Below are 16718 nucleotides of genomic sequence, written 5' to 3'. Positions count from 1 at the left end.
AGAACTGTCTGCAAAGAGCAGCAGCAGGGAGATTTCTGCTATACAATAGCATCTGAGTGATGAGAAAGTTGCATAGTGCTCAAGGCATTCGAGTGTCCCCACACCCTTGTTAAAGGCCACAGTCAGCAATCTTTACTGCACTCAAACAATTAATCTAAAAAAGCTTATGGTTGGTGGAAAACTGGAGCTGTAATTAGCACAGTGTATTCACCTTGGGTTGAAGAAGTATTAGTTTTCCCAAGTCACATTTTAAGGTTTGTACACTGCCGACGAGCCAGTAAATACAGCTGAAATTACTAATTTACTATCTACAGTTCACTGGTGGGGATTTTTTGTTCAAAGTAAATAACCCCAAATAGTTCTTCTGAGTTAAGGTGCATCTACCTACTGTAGCAAGCACTGATCTGAATCTGGCTAGAGATATATAGAGAAGTCTATTAATCCACCTGTCTATAAAACCTTTGAAGGGCCTTTTAAAAGAATATCTGGCAGTTATTTTCCTGCTTCCCTGCTTTACGGTAGACTCTGCTGCTCTCTTTTAGGGATGCAGGATAAGACAAGCTTTACTGAGTCCTCCTTTGAATCATATCTCTCTACAAGTAATTTAGGCTTTGAGGGAAAAAAGTTTTCTCTTCCTTTACTTTTTCCTCAAGACAATTTTATATGAGAAAATACTGTGAATTGCTAAAATATGGTGCCTAAAAATATTTTCAGGGTGCGGAATATGGTTTCCATCTTTCTGATTCCAAGACTCACATTCCTCTGCCCCCATCCAGTCTAAGGATTTTGAACCTACATATTTAACCTTCAGAACTGGTGATGGGTGTCTAATATAGATTACCTTGAGTTTAAATTAAAAGTCAGATTGCTCCTGAGTTCTGCCAAATTTAAGGCACCTCAGTCATTGTGGTTGGTGTGACCTTGACTCTGGTGTTTGGAGCTGAACTTTCCATGTGGTTTATACCACAGTTACTGGATGCATCTGAAATGTAGGTTTATATCAAAATGATGTGGTTCAGTCTAATCGCTTCTTGAGAAAAAAAGTTAAAGCAGAATTGACTGAAAACTGAAATAATAGATGCATTATTTATTACATTTATTGTTATATATATTTAATTTACTCTCTATAAATGAAAAGTATTCTTACTGCAAAATGGAAGCATCTGCAGTGCAAAGGTAGCAGATGTTGATCACTGTCATTAGAGAAACACTCTGTCAGGTGATGAAGGACATATTTGCAAAGCTGAAACTTTACTGGAAGATTTTAACTGTTTTCTATACATATTTGGAAACTGATAAAATGACAACACTGAAATGAGAGGATAGAAAAAGTGTGTGAAGAGAATGGGCCAACTTTTGCTCTCAGTAACTTTATGCAAATCTAATTGCAGTGCAGACAAAGAAGTTCCTCTGGATTTATGTCACTCCTTCCTCTTTAAATCAGAACTACTTTTGGGGAAGGTGCAACACTTCTAGGACAGCATTTGCCCAGGAAAGAATATTTTGGAAGACAAAAACCTTGCTGTGCCATTTTCCCCCACACTATTAAAGCAGTGTATTCTTCTTTAGACTGTACAAATTAATGAATGAACATGCAACTGTGAGAAAACATTTAACAGCCCCGTACCTAAATCAGCCATCCCTTCCAATGAAGAAAATCTGCGTAATAAGACCAAATAAAAATGATGCTTGAACTATCACAGGAACATGCTCTTACTTTCAAGTTTAATGGACTGAACTTGGACAGAAATATTGAAAACCAACATTTTTTTTGGTTTAGCTCAATATTTCTGCTGCAGAAAACAGTGGTGTGCAAATAACTTCTCAATAAAATGAACATATCATCCAGAAAAACAAGCTTAACAGATTTCCCTTGCTTTTTTAAACATGCAAAAAAAAAAAAAAAGTCCAATTTGAGAGATGGGCAAAACCTCTTCCAATCATCATTTTAATGTGCACTTTGGCTGTCCATGCTCAGAAGCAGATACTGGTTTCTCAGGCACAAATTTTCAATTATCATGGGAAAAATAGCAAACATTTTCCACCAAAGTTTGTTCGTGTTCTGAGAAGTGATTTCATCTGCTGGGCTTGCCTCATTTTTGCATATGTTTTGCATGAATAGCTCAGTTTCACTGCCTGAAACCTTCTCAGGAAATGAAATTCAAAGAGCTGTGTTAAAAGCTGTCATCAAAAATGTCAGGTCTCGGTTTGCAACAGGGGTGTATTTACTTGCCTGTGCTCCCAGTGCACATGCTGGGGCTGGGGGAGTGGTTTGTGCATAAATGGGGGGTACAAGGGTTTACCTGGCACAAGGAGGGGATGGTGCCAGGCAGCTTCACTGACCACTCAGCCCTGAATTGGTGACTGAGACACAGCAAAGAAAACCATGAAATGTTGTGATTTAATATATTGTGTGCCCCCTCTAAACTTGCACTCACTCCCATATCAGGGATGCAAGCTTTCTTGGTGTTGAAGGGGGTTACTAACAAGACTCTTCCAGGGAACAGTTGGGGGCACCACTTGCACTCACCAATTAGCCATCTGTCACTCTGACAGATCACTTTGCAATAATGATATAGTAGTGATCAATTTAGTGATATTTCTGGTAGGGGAACTTACTTGGGCTTTACATTGTAAGCCAAAGAGAAAACCAGCAGCACATCTTGGGAGAATGCCATGGAAATTGTGTTTTGTATTGCACAATGTCCTGCTGGAGTGCAGGAAGGGCTGAGCTCACAGTCAGATGGCAAGCTCTAGAGCTAATGTTATCAGTAATATGATTGCCAGAGGAAAGAATTTGTGGTGTCAACACAGTGCCCAGAATAAGGCTGTCAGAAACCAAGTGTGGAGCAAGGATAAGAAAACTTTTAACATTGAGTGCTATAAAAGAATGGACATTAGCCCAGGGAATAAAAGTATGTACTCAGAAGAGCAGCACAGAGAGAACTTGAACTCAACCATTGTTAATGTTCATGTAAGAGAACCTTTGGTATAGAATAAATCTAACATGAGAGTCAGAGAAAGAAAAGTGCGAATCACAGAAAGTCAGAAATGAAATTGTAACAGACAGGTCTGAAATATCACTTCAGGGAAAGCAAAGGGAGACCTGCAAGGACAGGTGGCCACGAAAAAATAAAACCCTTTCATGAAAACTGTGCATTCATAGTAATGCAACATAAGGCAAGAACCATATTGTTCAGAGCAGGATGAGTGTGGCACGGCCCAGCACACCCTCTCCCTCGGAGTCTGAAGCCTCCCAGGGTGGTGGAGCTTTAGCCAGCAGGCCCTGACAGATGCTGCGGGGGGATGGGGGAGCCGCTTTAGTGAAATCTGATTCTTTATCTTGTTCTCCAGCTTTTCCTGATAAAACCAGTTCGGATGCAAGGGACAGCTGAGTGCTCTTGCCCCTGCCAGTAGGACCATGGCCAGGGCTCATCTCACTGCGGGGCGACCATCTGCTGCCACTTAACAGCACAGGAAACCACCACTGAACAAAAGCATCCACTCGTAGAGCATCCCACCTCCTGCAACAAAATGGAGGCATAAAGGCAATGCTACTTCCTCACTTAAAATTTACAGTGAAGAGAGGACAGCAAACAGTGTAAGTAAGCCTATCTGGGAGCTTTCCCTCTCTATGTCACTAACAGGTACAAGGACATTATTATGAGGCTTGATACAGCCCAGGCGGACGAAGGGGAGCAAACAGCAACCACAGCAGTGGAAGGATGGAGGGAGGGAGTGTGGCCTCCCCCATCTGCAGAGAAACCCCTCTGCTGTCATTAGGTTTGATGTTGAAAGAGGCTAAGCCTGGTGTAGGAGCAGACAGGGTGATGCCTTTCAACAGCATCACTCCTCAACAGTGCAGAATTTTCCGGTGATCCTCGGCATGGTGTTTTGGTGTTTCTGTCAGTCCATGTACATGTTCACATGCCATATTGGGCTGCTGCCTGAACAGGGGATAGTGAACACATACTGTGAATGTCACTCACCCAGAGATTTGCCTGATTATAAACCTACCCTCCATGAATTTGCTTTCTGCAGATTTTCTTACTTTTTTTTTTTTCACAAGGAAATTTAAAATCTTTATTTTGCACCAATGCCATGGGAAAAATGTCCTTTCTTTTCATAGAAGATTTGAAGTGAATAAAATGGTCTGACATTGGTTTATTAAAATCTCCCTACTTTAACATGAGTTTTCTTTTTAAAGGAAATGGTAAAAGTTTTAATCAGGTCAAAACTGATCTAGGATGTATGCCAGCAAAGAAATACATAGACGTGAAGTTGCCAGCAATACCTATTTATTGCATTTTGACTAGACAATCAATCAGAGAGAAAAACAATGGCTCTATTATGGAAAAATATTAAAGCATATAGAATTTCTAAAGAAGGGGGTAAAAGGATGCAGTTGCACATCCCAAATGCAGAGGAACACTTACTCACTCTTCCTACCTACCTACCTACCTATAGTGATTGCTAACATCATGTTCATCAAGAAAAACAGATCCTTCTCACAGAACCTGAAACTTCTGGGAAGCAGACTGGCCTGCCAGGGTGCAGGCAGTGCCCTTGTGTAGGCCTTTCTAGAAAAGAGTTCTGAGAGGCAAAAGTTAACCAGATGATCAGGGCAAGGAGAAGCTTTTCAGAAGCATCTTTTGTGTGTTCTGTACTGCATTTAGGTCAGCTTTGGATCTATGGCTTCTATCATAATATTCTGTCTGACCTCTAAGATGATCCCAAGGCATGATGTGCCCCCAAATGTAGGTGTTCCACCGGGTGTATAGAACAGCTCTTTTGGACAGGGACCTGAAAGGATTCTGCAGAAAAGAGAACACTTAAAGTGACTGGCATACTTTTGGCTTTTCTGCAGAAAGGGCATAGTAGGAAGCCAATGCCTTCGATTACCAGGTGTTTATTGTCCGTGAAGCCATTGAGTCAGTTCTGCTTTTTGATTGTGACTTAATTTTATCAAACAGTAAGGGCAGAAGCACCCCATTCAAAAGAAGCAAAAAATGTTCTGGGATAGCAATGCTGACAGTAAAACTCTAGGACCAATAAAGATCTCAACCTGGAGTTTATATTTAGATTTTAACATTATATTTAGCTGTTTGTTTTCAACTGCTGCTGAAGACTCTCCTCCCCACCCCATTCACCCCTTTGGAAAAGGATATGAGTTTGAAGAACAAGCTTTGTATTTGTCATTCAGACTAGGGTGGGAACTCCACCTGCTCATAGCCTTGCTCTCTTAAAAGCTACTAATCCTCATAAAACCAACCTTTCTGCTTCCTCCCCCATGCCCCCCCATCTCTAATTTCCTGCATTCCTCACACTCTATTCTCTCTTTGTGTAGAAACTCATCTTGTTCTCTTTTGAACATACTGATTCATAAACATATGTTCTAAGTTACCTCTCTTGTCTTTGGTAACGTATTCCACATGTTTACATGCCATTTTATGAAATAGTTTTCTTTAACCTTTTTATTTGCCTCAATTTCCTAATGTTCAAAATATATTCTTTTCTTTCATGTTTTTTTTCTTCATAAATATATTGTACAGCTAAACAATGATGATTTTAATCAAAACCAAAACCATGGAAGGCCTAATCCTTCTTTGACACATGAGGCTAAATTCTGTCCGTAGTTACTTTTGCGCAACACCGGAGTGGGAAAAGCTTTCCTCTTTCACAGGATTTCAATGTTGGCAAATCCCTTTTAAGGCTAAATCTTGACTTACAATGTAACCAGGGGAAGCTGAGAGATAAACTAAAAGCAATTTAGAAGTTTATTGTTAAAATGGAAAATTTAAAAAGTATGTTCTGGTATAGTGGAGTGGGTATTGTGTCTGTGTGTGCAAGTGTGCACGTGGATGTGAACATGTGCTGTTAAATCTAAGGATAACTATGCAAGTTGAATATCCCAAACAAAAAACCCTGCAGCTGAATCCTTGTCTTTTTTCATTAGTCAGTTATTCAACTTTAATAATAAATGCACTCAGAATTGCAATAGGCAGAAAAATGTACAATATAGAATTTCATAAAAGCTTCATTAAAAAATAAATAAACAGCAAATAACCCAAATCAAATAGATGCAGTTTTTAAAATCCCTGCACAGATATGCTGCAGAGGGAGGGACAGGCATAGGGAAACAGAAGACCACTCTGCACCCCAAATACTAACAGGAGATGGTAGAGTTCTATGAATGTCATGGAAGGTGGCTTCTGGTGTTTTTATTTTCTAGTAAAACAGGAATTAAATTGATCTTTCAAAGAGAGACCATCTATAACTCCAAGGGGTAAACATCTTTAACTTATAAGATTCAAGGACCACCAGATGATTGAATAAGTTTATTAAGGCTCAGTTTTGCTGAGTTTTTTCGAGGATGGTAGTCCAGTGCCTTTATAGCCTACTGTCTCCATACTCCAGTAACAGGGACACTAATACTCTAAACTGGTCCTGTTGTCAAAAGCAACACTCAAGAGATAAATTGCACAGCAGTAATTGTGTATTAAATGTCAATTGAAGTAACTTACATGAATTCCTGCTAAGGGACACATAGGTTGCAACCTATGCTTCAATTTATCCAAATCCTATGTGAAACCAGTCTGAAATCCAATTAAATGAATGTTTGATAAGAGAATGAAGTTATTAGATGCATAAAAATCTGCCAATGTGCAATGATTGCCTTACCAATGAAATAAACTGAACGGAAAGGATAAACTCATGGTAAACCAGTTCATGACATGTACTGAACATGTTGTGGAACCCTCACAAATGAATATGTGACAAAGGAATAAACATGAAAGAAATACACTGATTGTACACTAAGGCTGTGCATTTCAGAGAGATTCACCGTATTATCTTCCTTATTCATGTGGATAACAGGCTTACTTATGTCTTCAAAAATAATTCTTTCTATCATACTGCAACAATTCTAAGCATAGTGATAAATAGGAAGTATGAAAATGCTAATGTATAAGAGCTAGTGGAATTTTAAAGGATCAGGACTGAGCCAAATTTTTTAGATGAGATTTCTTGACATGGAAAAACCTCACTGAAGAAAAAAACTGAAAACAACAATATGTGTATTGCATATTTATAGTGCAATAATTTGACTCTGAGATTTACGAAAATCCATTTCAGAGGTTTTATTCCTGTTGTACAGCTCACATGGTTTTGGCATCATTTGCTACTTATGAGCAACAATATCAAACGGATTTATATTGTACAGGGTTTTTTTTTTTAAACTTTATTGTAACTTAAATTTAAAAATGAAAGCAGAAACTTCAGCTGGAACAACCTGTGCTTTGTCAGTCAAGTGAAATGTATGAAGAAAATAGTACTGTAAATTTTTATTTTTAAAAGGGACAATGTTTTTCTTAAAATTAAATAAAAAGCATCAACTGACTAATAATTTCTGAGTAGCACAAAAGGAGACTAAAAAAATTGTCTGCAGAAATATCAGTATAGCCACTTTCCCCTTCTGACACCCTCCGGATAATACATCTAGGTCCTCACTCTTCCATGATGGACATGAAATCCATGGGACACCACAAGACTTAAGGGTTGGATATGCTGGTTGTGACAGCATATCCAACCCTTAAGTCTTGTGAAATGATGAGGAAATCTTGTCTGTTCTCTACATCTCTGCAAAGTTCACATAGAGAGAAAAAACCCTTTCTTGCACTTTTGACATCTCCACAACCTAATGAATATCTGGAGTATAAATGACCTTATATGCCCAGCCTGAACATAGGGACGAATTTACAGGGGTACCCAGCAGCTGTGTCCACTGCCTGGCCACCAAGGACCAAGGCCAGAGGCTGCAGGAGGCTCTGGGAAATGAGGAGAACGATCAGCACTTGGAGGTGCCTGAGTCTGTGAGGCATTTTCACCTGGATGGCAGGGGCAAGACCAAGGGAAGGTGAGAGCTTGCCCAGAGCTTGCCTTGCCCATACCACGTGAAGTCAGGAGAATCAGCCATAAGAAACTGGGCACACAAATGGTGCCAGGGGTCCCAGTGCTTTCGAACACCTGCTTTGGAACACTGCTGTCCTGTCAGGCACAGGAAGAAGCTCCCTCTTGACTTCCCCTGCTCAGGAATCTGTAGAGAGCAATGAGGTCACCTCTCAGCCTCCCCCAAGCCAGACCAACCCAGTGGCCTCAGCAGCCCCCGACAGGACCTGCCTTCCAGCCCCTTCACCAGTTTTGGTGCCTTTTTCTAGGCCTTGATCTCCTTTGGAAATTGTAGGACCCAATTTACAGGATTGCATTCCTATACTCTGTCCCCTTCCAGTATGGGAATTAGTAGCAATTAGCACAGCTACAGCATATTATTTCAGGGTGTGCTAATCAGCATGCATTTGTCTTGTGGGGTCCTTTGCAAAGAGGAAAAATGGTCTTAAAATACACTGGCTACCAGTTTGTTTGCAAGCATATCTCAAAACATAGACTTTAGCTTATAAACTCTTTTAAAATCCTTGCTCCTTAAAATTTCTCTCACTTTAGGCCTGAGAGATTCTGAAGTTCTGAAAAATCATCAAAACCTGAAATTATCCTTATTCATATTCTTACTGTGTGCATTTTATAGCCTAGTCACACACACATAATAAACAATTTTTATTCTTGTCTGTGTTGATGAAAAAAAAATATGCCCAATAATCTTTGTTTTAGTATTTCTGATTACTCCCTTAAATCACAAAGCCATCATTCTTATGGCTAGTACTGGCTGCTGAAAAGAGGCACAAAAATGGAGAAAAGTGTGGTAACCCAGAGCTGCTCTGTGAAGGATTGGCAAGGCTGTATGGAAAGGCTTGCAAAGCATCTGCTCTCACACTATGCTTGGCTTCAGTTAACATTCCCACTATTAATCCTTTAGCTTCATGAGAATAAAAAATAAATAACACTCTAAATAGAAAACAAACAAACAAATAAGCTAAGGTTCCTGTGTTTCTTCCTCCTGTCTGATCAGATCAGAAAATCTGGCTTGATTTTTTTATTCTAACAGCCTGTTCTGCTCCCTCTCAGACCTAGTAAATTTGTCAGCAGTAGGCTTAGGTAAGAACCTGCTCCATCTCTTTGATGGAAGTGAGAAGCTTTTTAAATGTGAAAGCTGCAGGCCCTGCTCCTGAAGACAGCAGAAATTCTTCATGATCCTGACCTGGAAAAAAGGGAAAAGAAAGGATTCAGGTTGGAGAACAGGAGAATGGTGACTCTTTTGAGGTGATATTATTTTTAATTTTGAGGTTGATAGAGCTCGATACAGAAAGGTGAATCCTGGCTAATGCCAGTGCTGTGTTACTGGGATAACTTTATTACTCAAGCTTCTCACCATGTGACTTTGCTATGACTGGATGAAATCTGTCCAGTTTTGAGCTCATGTCCAGTTTTGAGCTGTTTTGAGCTGCTGTTTCAGTGCAGAGGCAGAGCTGACCTAGGCTACAACAATGCTCAACTGAGCTCACCCAAAAAAGTGATGATTTGAGGGTCCCAAAGGAATCCAGAAGTCACTGTCTAGGCAGAATGATTCAAAGTAAATGGCATGCCAAAAGGACTCCTATTTTAGTAGAAATTACCAGGTGCTTACATTGCTGGGTGTGAAGTGAGGCTTCCCAAGGAACAAATGAGCTAGAAGGGCTTATTTATATTTATTTGTATTTGATAGTTCAGGAATGGCATTGGCTAGTATTCAAATTGGTTTGAACTGGTGCTAGTCCCACAGATTGACATCCTTATACTGATGTCCACCATCCTGAATGAAAGATGATATAAAAATTCAGTGTCATGCAGATGCAGAAATGTTTGGCTTTTGAATCAAGATCCCTTTCTTAACACAGAAACTGGATGCAATTTGGAAACAAGCATAGCACATGAGAGACTTGGGATTGCTAAATCATTCTCCTGTTTCTCCCATCCTCTCCCATCCTGTGACTCAGCTCCTGAGCGCTGACTTTCATCTTAGAGCTGAAACCTATACTAAGCTCTACTCAGTCTGGCTGAGCAGTCTATCAGGCAAGATGAGGGGGACCTGCCTCTGTGTCAGACTGGCACAGAAGTACTTGTGCCCATCACCATTTCTGCCCCTCTCCACTCAGGTGCAGCTACAAACCCCTGGGCTACTCAAACCCAAGGCTTTCCCTTGCTGGGGTGGACAGGAGGTTGGGCTCCCTTTGCTCACCATCTGCTTCAGGTGTTATGGCTGTGGACTGCTGTGCAGCCTGGGGAGACTGTCAGTGGTCCTGCAAATGGAGACCATCCTGAAAAACTTGCCTGTTAGCTGTCAGATTTGGCTGCAGGTAGACAGTGAGATCCAGTGGAGCACCATGACAGGGTCATCAGGACGGGAACTGTGCAGATAGCACAAATTAATGGTGATAGTTGTTTTCTCACTGCTGACCCTGACACATACAAATATTTGGCAACAGCTATGGATTACTTCTCCAAATGCACTAAAGATAAACCTCTACAGGATAAACTACCCCAAAGTGTTGAGGTCTTTGATTGAATTCATCAGACATTCATGTGTATCTGCACAAATCAATGGCTAAGGCAGGGAATTTGTCAATCAGGTAAGTGAGGAAATACATTAACAGGTGACAGACAACAATTTGCCAGGACACATAACCCTAGAGCCAGCAAGCTTGTGAAATGGCAGAATTGAACTGTGAAAGACAAATCACTGAAGGTGGAGAGAATGTCTTCATTATGTCTTGCTCTCACCTGCAACTGCAGAACAAAGTCCAGAGAATTTTTTTCTCTCATCCTCTGCTGCATTAAAAATGTGAACAACCTGTTAATAGACATTACAAATTCTGTTACTGTCTCACTTTAATAGCGAGATAACAATCGCGTGCCATTTACATATTTTGCATTTTATTGCTCTTGCATAATTCATCATAAGTAACATAACATTCTTGTCAGGAGAAGTTCTGCAAAATTTTAGAAAATGGAAGGAGAGCTGTATTGCAATCAGAAATAGCAATTAGTATTGAAGTGTTTAGGTAAAATAAAAGGAAATTAAGTAACAAGTAAGAAGCATGAATGGAAGAGAAAAAAATGAGCTGATTACAGTTAGACATAAAATGAAAGTGTGGACTAGAAAGTGACATCCTGCAAAAAATGGGAATGCTTGGCTCACACATTGTAGGCAAGATGGGTTTAATGATGACTAAAATGGATATACTGCAAAAGAGTAATTGTTATGGAAGAACACATGTTTCAGGGAACAATAGTAGTGCTGAATCAGTTAGTAAAGTCTGTAGAAAACTGGAGCTATGACTGAGCAGACTGTAAGTTTTTGAAAAAAATTGTAATTTTTGAGAGCTCTAAAATTGTTCCATCTCACATTAGTATAGCTGCAAACAATAGTCTGCAGTAGGATAAAAGAGTAAGATTTTATCAAATTTTCTACATTACGATCATCTTGATTTGGATTGTTAATTTTGGCATGAAAACACTCAGACAATGACATACAAATGCTCTTTTTTGGATCAAAATTTGATCTCATTTCACATCTGGGCAAACTAAACTAAAAGCACACATACATATAAAATATTTTATTATCTAGTAACTGGAACTGTTAGGGAGCAGAATGTAGTTAGCTGATTTCAATTCCTTTCTGCTTTAAACATGAGCCAGATTTGAGGAGATTACAGTCCTGGTAAGGGAGCCCTGAATGTCCCATAAGCAAAACACAAGTTTACACTGGATGTGATCTAACTCTGTAGAGTCCAAAGGGGTTTATGGTGGTAGCTGAAACAAGTTAAGTCTCAGTAATTTTAGCTCTGAAGAGGACGACATTTATAACTTTGTCATTCCCTTTGATTTGATTTGTTCAGTAAACATCACACTGAACCATGGGAGGGACCTGGTCATGAGCAAATCACAAACTGTCTGGACTGGCAGAAAATCAAGCACCCCACATGCTTCATCAGTGGAGGAACTCTCCTCTCCAGAGATTCATGTCTCGTGGGTCACATCCCGTTGAATTTGTGGCCACATATGTCCCCCTGGCAGCTCAGTGAATGACATAGCATGTAGCAGTACTAAGGAAGAATTTGTTATAGCTTTCTTCTAATGGCATTTAATGGCTAAAGATGACAAACTGCATACGGGCACATATGCATGAATCACAGTCTGAAAAGTCTATTTTGATTGGTAGGGGAAAATACAGAGATGTTGGATACCTCTGAATGATGATAACTGATGGCAAATCTGATATCTAAGAGCCATTCACAATACATTGATACATAACCCCATGTTTAGAGACACCCTTCCTCCTGCCCCCACCCCCAAAACAATCTGAATAATGAATCAAATGGTCTCAGGAGTAATTGGATCTTTTTCTGTGTAATTAGCAATTTTTCCCCTTGCATTATAATTTAAAGTACTGTGGATGAATTGAGCAACTCATGTAATGAGTCATTAGACTGAGGCTTTTAAGGAAGTTATTTCTGAAGGTCTGTGGAGGCTAAAATATGTCTAAATTAAAAGAATGACAGGCTGCAATCATGGCTGTAAAATAAAGGTGCTCAGTAAGCAGTCCTATTACAATCAGAAAGAAAAAGAAGCAGATCTCTGTCTTGTGCACGGAAGCAGAGGAAATGATGAATACCTTAGGTAACTCATTCTGTGCAAAATCAATCTTTCACTGTCAATTTTAAATGAACTAATTTGTTCACAAATCTGCTCAGTCAGTTTGGAAGCATACTCAGTTCATCCATATTAGCAAATCCTTTAATCTTGACTAGTCCACTGAGTAAGAAATCTAGAAATGTGTTAATATGACTGGACATATGTAGTAGGATAAGAATTGATTCTTTTAATTAGTGTCTATTCAAGTTATAGTTCCTTCTTTTACTGAACTATTGACCCACTGATATATAAAGAGATTACTGTTATGACTAAAATACCTTCCAAAGTTATATTTAACTCTTTCTTTATTGGTGAATGTGAGATAGAAAAATAATCTTTGAGTTATCCAAAAATAAACAATGTAATCTAATTTGAGGTTTCTTTCCAACATGCTCCCATTAATTCTGGAGATTCAAACTGATATTTGAAATTTAAAAAGCATAAGCCCCAATTTATTGCTAAAGAAATTTTATAATCCTCTCTTCCAATTTAGATAAAACTATAACATGCTGTTTGTAATTCTAGTTTGATACCAAGACAGTCAGAATTTCACCCACCACAATTCAACTACTGTTCTTGGTGGCAAATCCCCACTGAAATTCATTGATGACAAAGGTATATTCTTAACAAAAGAAGTTAAATTAAAAGACTGAAAGAGATGGCTCCTTTTCCTCTCATTTCTGCTCTGTCCACACAAAATAAGTTAAACTCTGGAAAACAGCTGTGTATAAACACACTATAGTTTGCAAACAAACAAGATTATGTTTGCTCTTGCTCACCCATGGAGATGGGAAAACACTAAAAACAATCTCAAATAACTGTACATTGACAATGGAAAAGAGCATTGTAATGAACCCAGCATGGTACCAAAAAAAAAAAAATTAGAAAAGAAAAATAAAAAGATAAAAAGAAAAAATTATGCCATTTACTTGTTGCTCTTCACCTTGCATTGTTAAGAACCTCTGCAGCAGGGTGGTCCTAGGCAGGGACCTATATTGGGACATATTGTCCCAAAGCTGAACATCTAGACTCTGCTTGGGGAGCAAATGCTTTATCAGCATGAACAGGATGGCTGTGAACCATCTTTATTAATCACATGAATAATTTGAGCTACAGCTCTAGAAAAATGCCCTAGCACCATGCCTGGGTGGACAAGCACTTTTAGCAGCTTTGAGATCTTCACACAGGACTAGACTTTTAAGATTTTCAAAGAGTTTTTAAAGTGGAACTTGAATAGGGAAACACAAAGTGAGCAGGTTTCTGGCAAAATATGGAAAAATGTTATTTACTGAAGCCTTCTTACCAAGGCAGATCCCTCTGTTTTGTTCTGAGCCTGGATAATCTGAATCCTGCTGTCTTTGTCAGATCTATTTGTCCGGTAGGGTCTTAGGGTTTTGCACATACCTGTCTCTTGCAACAGCATTTTTGTTAGCTACAGTCTTTAATTGAGTAAATATAAGTAAACAAAAAGAGATGAAATTTTCACTTAAACCTTCTAATGTTTCTCTCGTTCATTAGATTTTCACTTGAAGGGCATTCCCAGGCAATACATGACATGACAGACAGCTGTTGTGTTTTGAATTCAGAATGTGTGGAGCTTTCTGAGCATCCATCTGCTTCATTTCAGCCTGTGTCTCTCTTCAGTTTTCAGTGTGATGATTGTTTTGCTCACCTACTTTTTCAGTAGGCTGAGCTTCTGGGGCCTGGCTGGTGGGAACCAGCAGATTCCTGTCACTGAAGGCAGTAAATTAACAGTGGCTTTTCCCAGTCTGCTTTCCTACTGCATTAAGGCTGGCCTTTGCCATCTGAGCTGTTGATTTCTATGAGCTCAGACTTTCTTAACTGGGTCTGTAACCAGTCTGAGAGGGATTAGGACAACAGAACAACATAACCAGCCATCTCACGTGCTCTTGTTCTCTCATGTTAGTGTAACAGTGGGTGTTATGGTCTCCCCAGTTATTGTTTAAGATTTTGGCCAAAAATGTCTCTATAAACATTCAGCATTCATTTACATCTTTATGGTTTGACATTTTTCCTCTTAATTTGCCTCAGTAGCACCCATTTTCTAGACTTTGGCTCACTAATTTGTTTCTGTCTCTTGCAGTTATTCTTGCAGTGCTCCCCTGAGTCCTTCCACATCCTATTCTCAAGGTCTTTGAAAAAAAAGGGATTACAAAAACAGATGACCCTTGATCTAGTAGGCTACCACAAACACATGAAAGGTGAAAATGTTTTCTTTGCCCTGTGCTCCTTACTCAGCAATTCAATTTCAGCTGTGCTCAAAATGGGGGTCTGTGATGTGTGGGAAGTGTGGCAGGAGCAGGGCAGGGTGTGCCCAGCACCCTCCTGGTGGTGGGTAGCTCCTCCTGAGAGTCCCACTGGGTCCAATGGGAGCCGGTGTTCAGTACTGGATTTCTGTTCCCTGATGAAAGAGAAGTGGAAATTTCTTCATTTACTTTAATGATTATTGCGACTTCACAGAGAAGTAGCTGATTCTGCAAGTAGTTCTATGAAATGATTAGCCTTTGCAAATGCCAGGATGCTTAAAGATAACTATGTTGCTGTCATATATCTCCATATTCCTATATGTAATTCTCTGCCTATGTTTATGTGTGTGCTATTTTGCATGATCTTGGTGGAGGACAGGAGAGTCCTGTCCAAACCAAGCTTGGTTTGGCTCATTTATAATACTAATAATGATGGCCTTAAATGTGAAAATAAAAAACCCCAAAAACTAATGACAATTTAAATGTCTAAATTAGTGCAGAACCTAAGAAAACACTCCTCTTGCTTCCAAGGCACATGTAATATTGGACAGAAGATGAATGGCACATCTCTATCAGTCAGTGCATTTTGATAATTGATCAAATTTCCATATTAATTAGAAAACATGCACCCAAAGTGGGTGGGATCATAAAATTCTATCAGTTCGGTTTTTCTTAATCCTCTTGCCTGAATGAAGAAATGAAGTGCCTGGTCTTTTGCTAACTCTGAATTCAAGAGATTGCCTTGACCACTGCTTGCTTCAATTTATCTGGGAATGTTTTCTGTGCTGTATGCTCTCTTATTGTCTGAAAATGCCTTTTAATTTCCTGAATCCATATATGTATACAATGAATATTAATCAAGAGCTGATTAGTACCTCTTCTGCCATCACACAAAAATATTTTATCAGAGACAGATTATATGTGCAATTGCATATTTAAAGTCTACACTGGAATGGTTCATGAATTTGACTGAGTACAGACTGAAGCCCTTCATTAAAATTTTGGATTTTGTCATCTATAAATAAATTTTGCTAACCAGGAACATGGAATAAAAAACCTCTCAAAATACTAATGTATTTTTCCTCAGTAAAGTGTTTATTTACTTTCAGATATTTTAGCCAGCAGAGCCATGGTTATTGCTGGTGTTATATTTGGTTAAAATCCCACCACCTATCTCAGCTTCTGGCATGGAAGGAAAGAAATTATTTCCCAAGGGGCACAGAAAGGATACAGAGCTACAAACCTGAATTGAAGACCCAACCCTTGCAACATTTGTGTGAAGTGAAGAAAATGAAGAAAATGAAGAAACTGCCCACCTGCTAAAATTGATGCTGCAAACTGTCCCCAGCAGAACTGCCAAGGAATCCAGCCTCATATTGCCTGGGGAATGCAAGATCTCCACTGTGGCTCAAAACTCTGCTCCCATCCTTGTCCTTCTGCCCAGGAAACACCATTTAATGCACGTGCCCAGTTACTCTGACAACTTTGAAGAAAGGAAGTGTAAATTTTGCATTTTAGGTTCCTCATAATAAACTCCTAATTTTAGTCTGCTTACTTCAATATACTTTCTGTTTTGTACCCTCTGTGGCTGTGGCTCTACCTTTCATGCAGGATGACAGATTGAGTGCTAATTCTACCACCTGTAGACCTTGTTTATTTCAAAATGTCACTTGTTTTTTATATCTGAAGTGCCAAGAGAGATGTTCTCCCAGGACACCAAAAATCAGTCATTATTATAACACAGCTATTAAGCCACCCATGTCTTAAACACATCCGTCAAAGACGTCTGTCCTGCAAGTATACAGCAGAAAGGGCAGCACATTATTA

The sequence above is a fragment of the Onychostruthus taczanowskii genome, unplaced genomic scaffold (assembly GCF_017590055.1).
Source record: "Onychostruthus taczanowskii isolate IOZ18803 unplaced genomic scaffold, ASM1759005v1 scaffold45, whole genome shotgun sequence".
Taxonomy (NCBI): Eukaryota; Metazoa; Chordata; class Aves; order Passeriformes; family Passeridae; genus Onychostruthus; species Onychostruthus taczanowskii.
The sequence above is the reverse complement of the archived record's forward strand: the minus strand, read 5'-3'. Positions refer to the sequence as shown.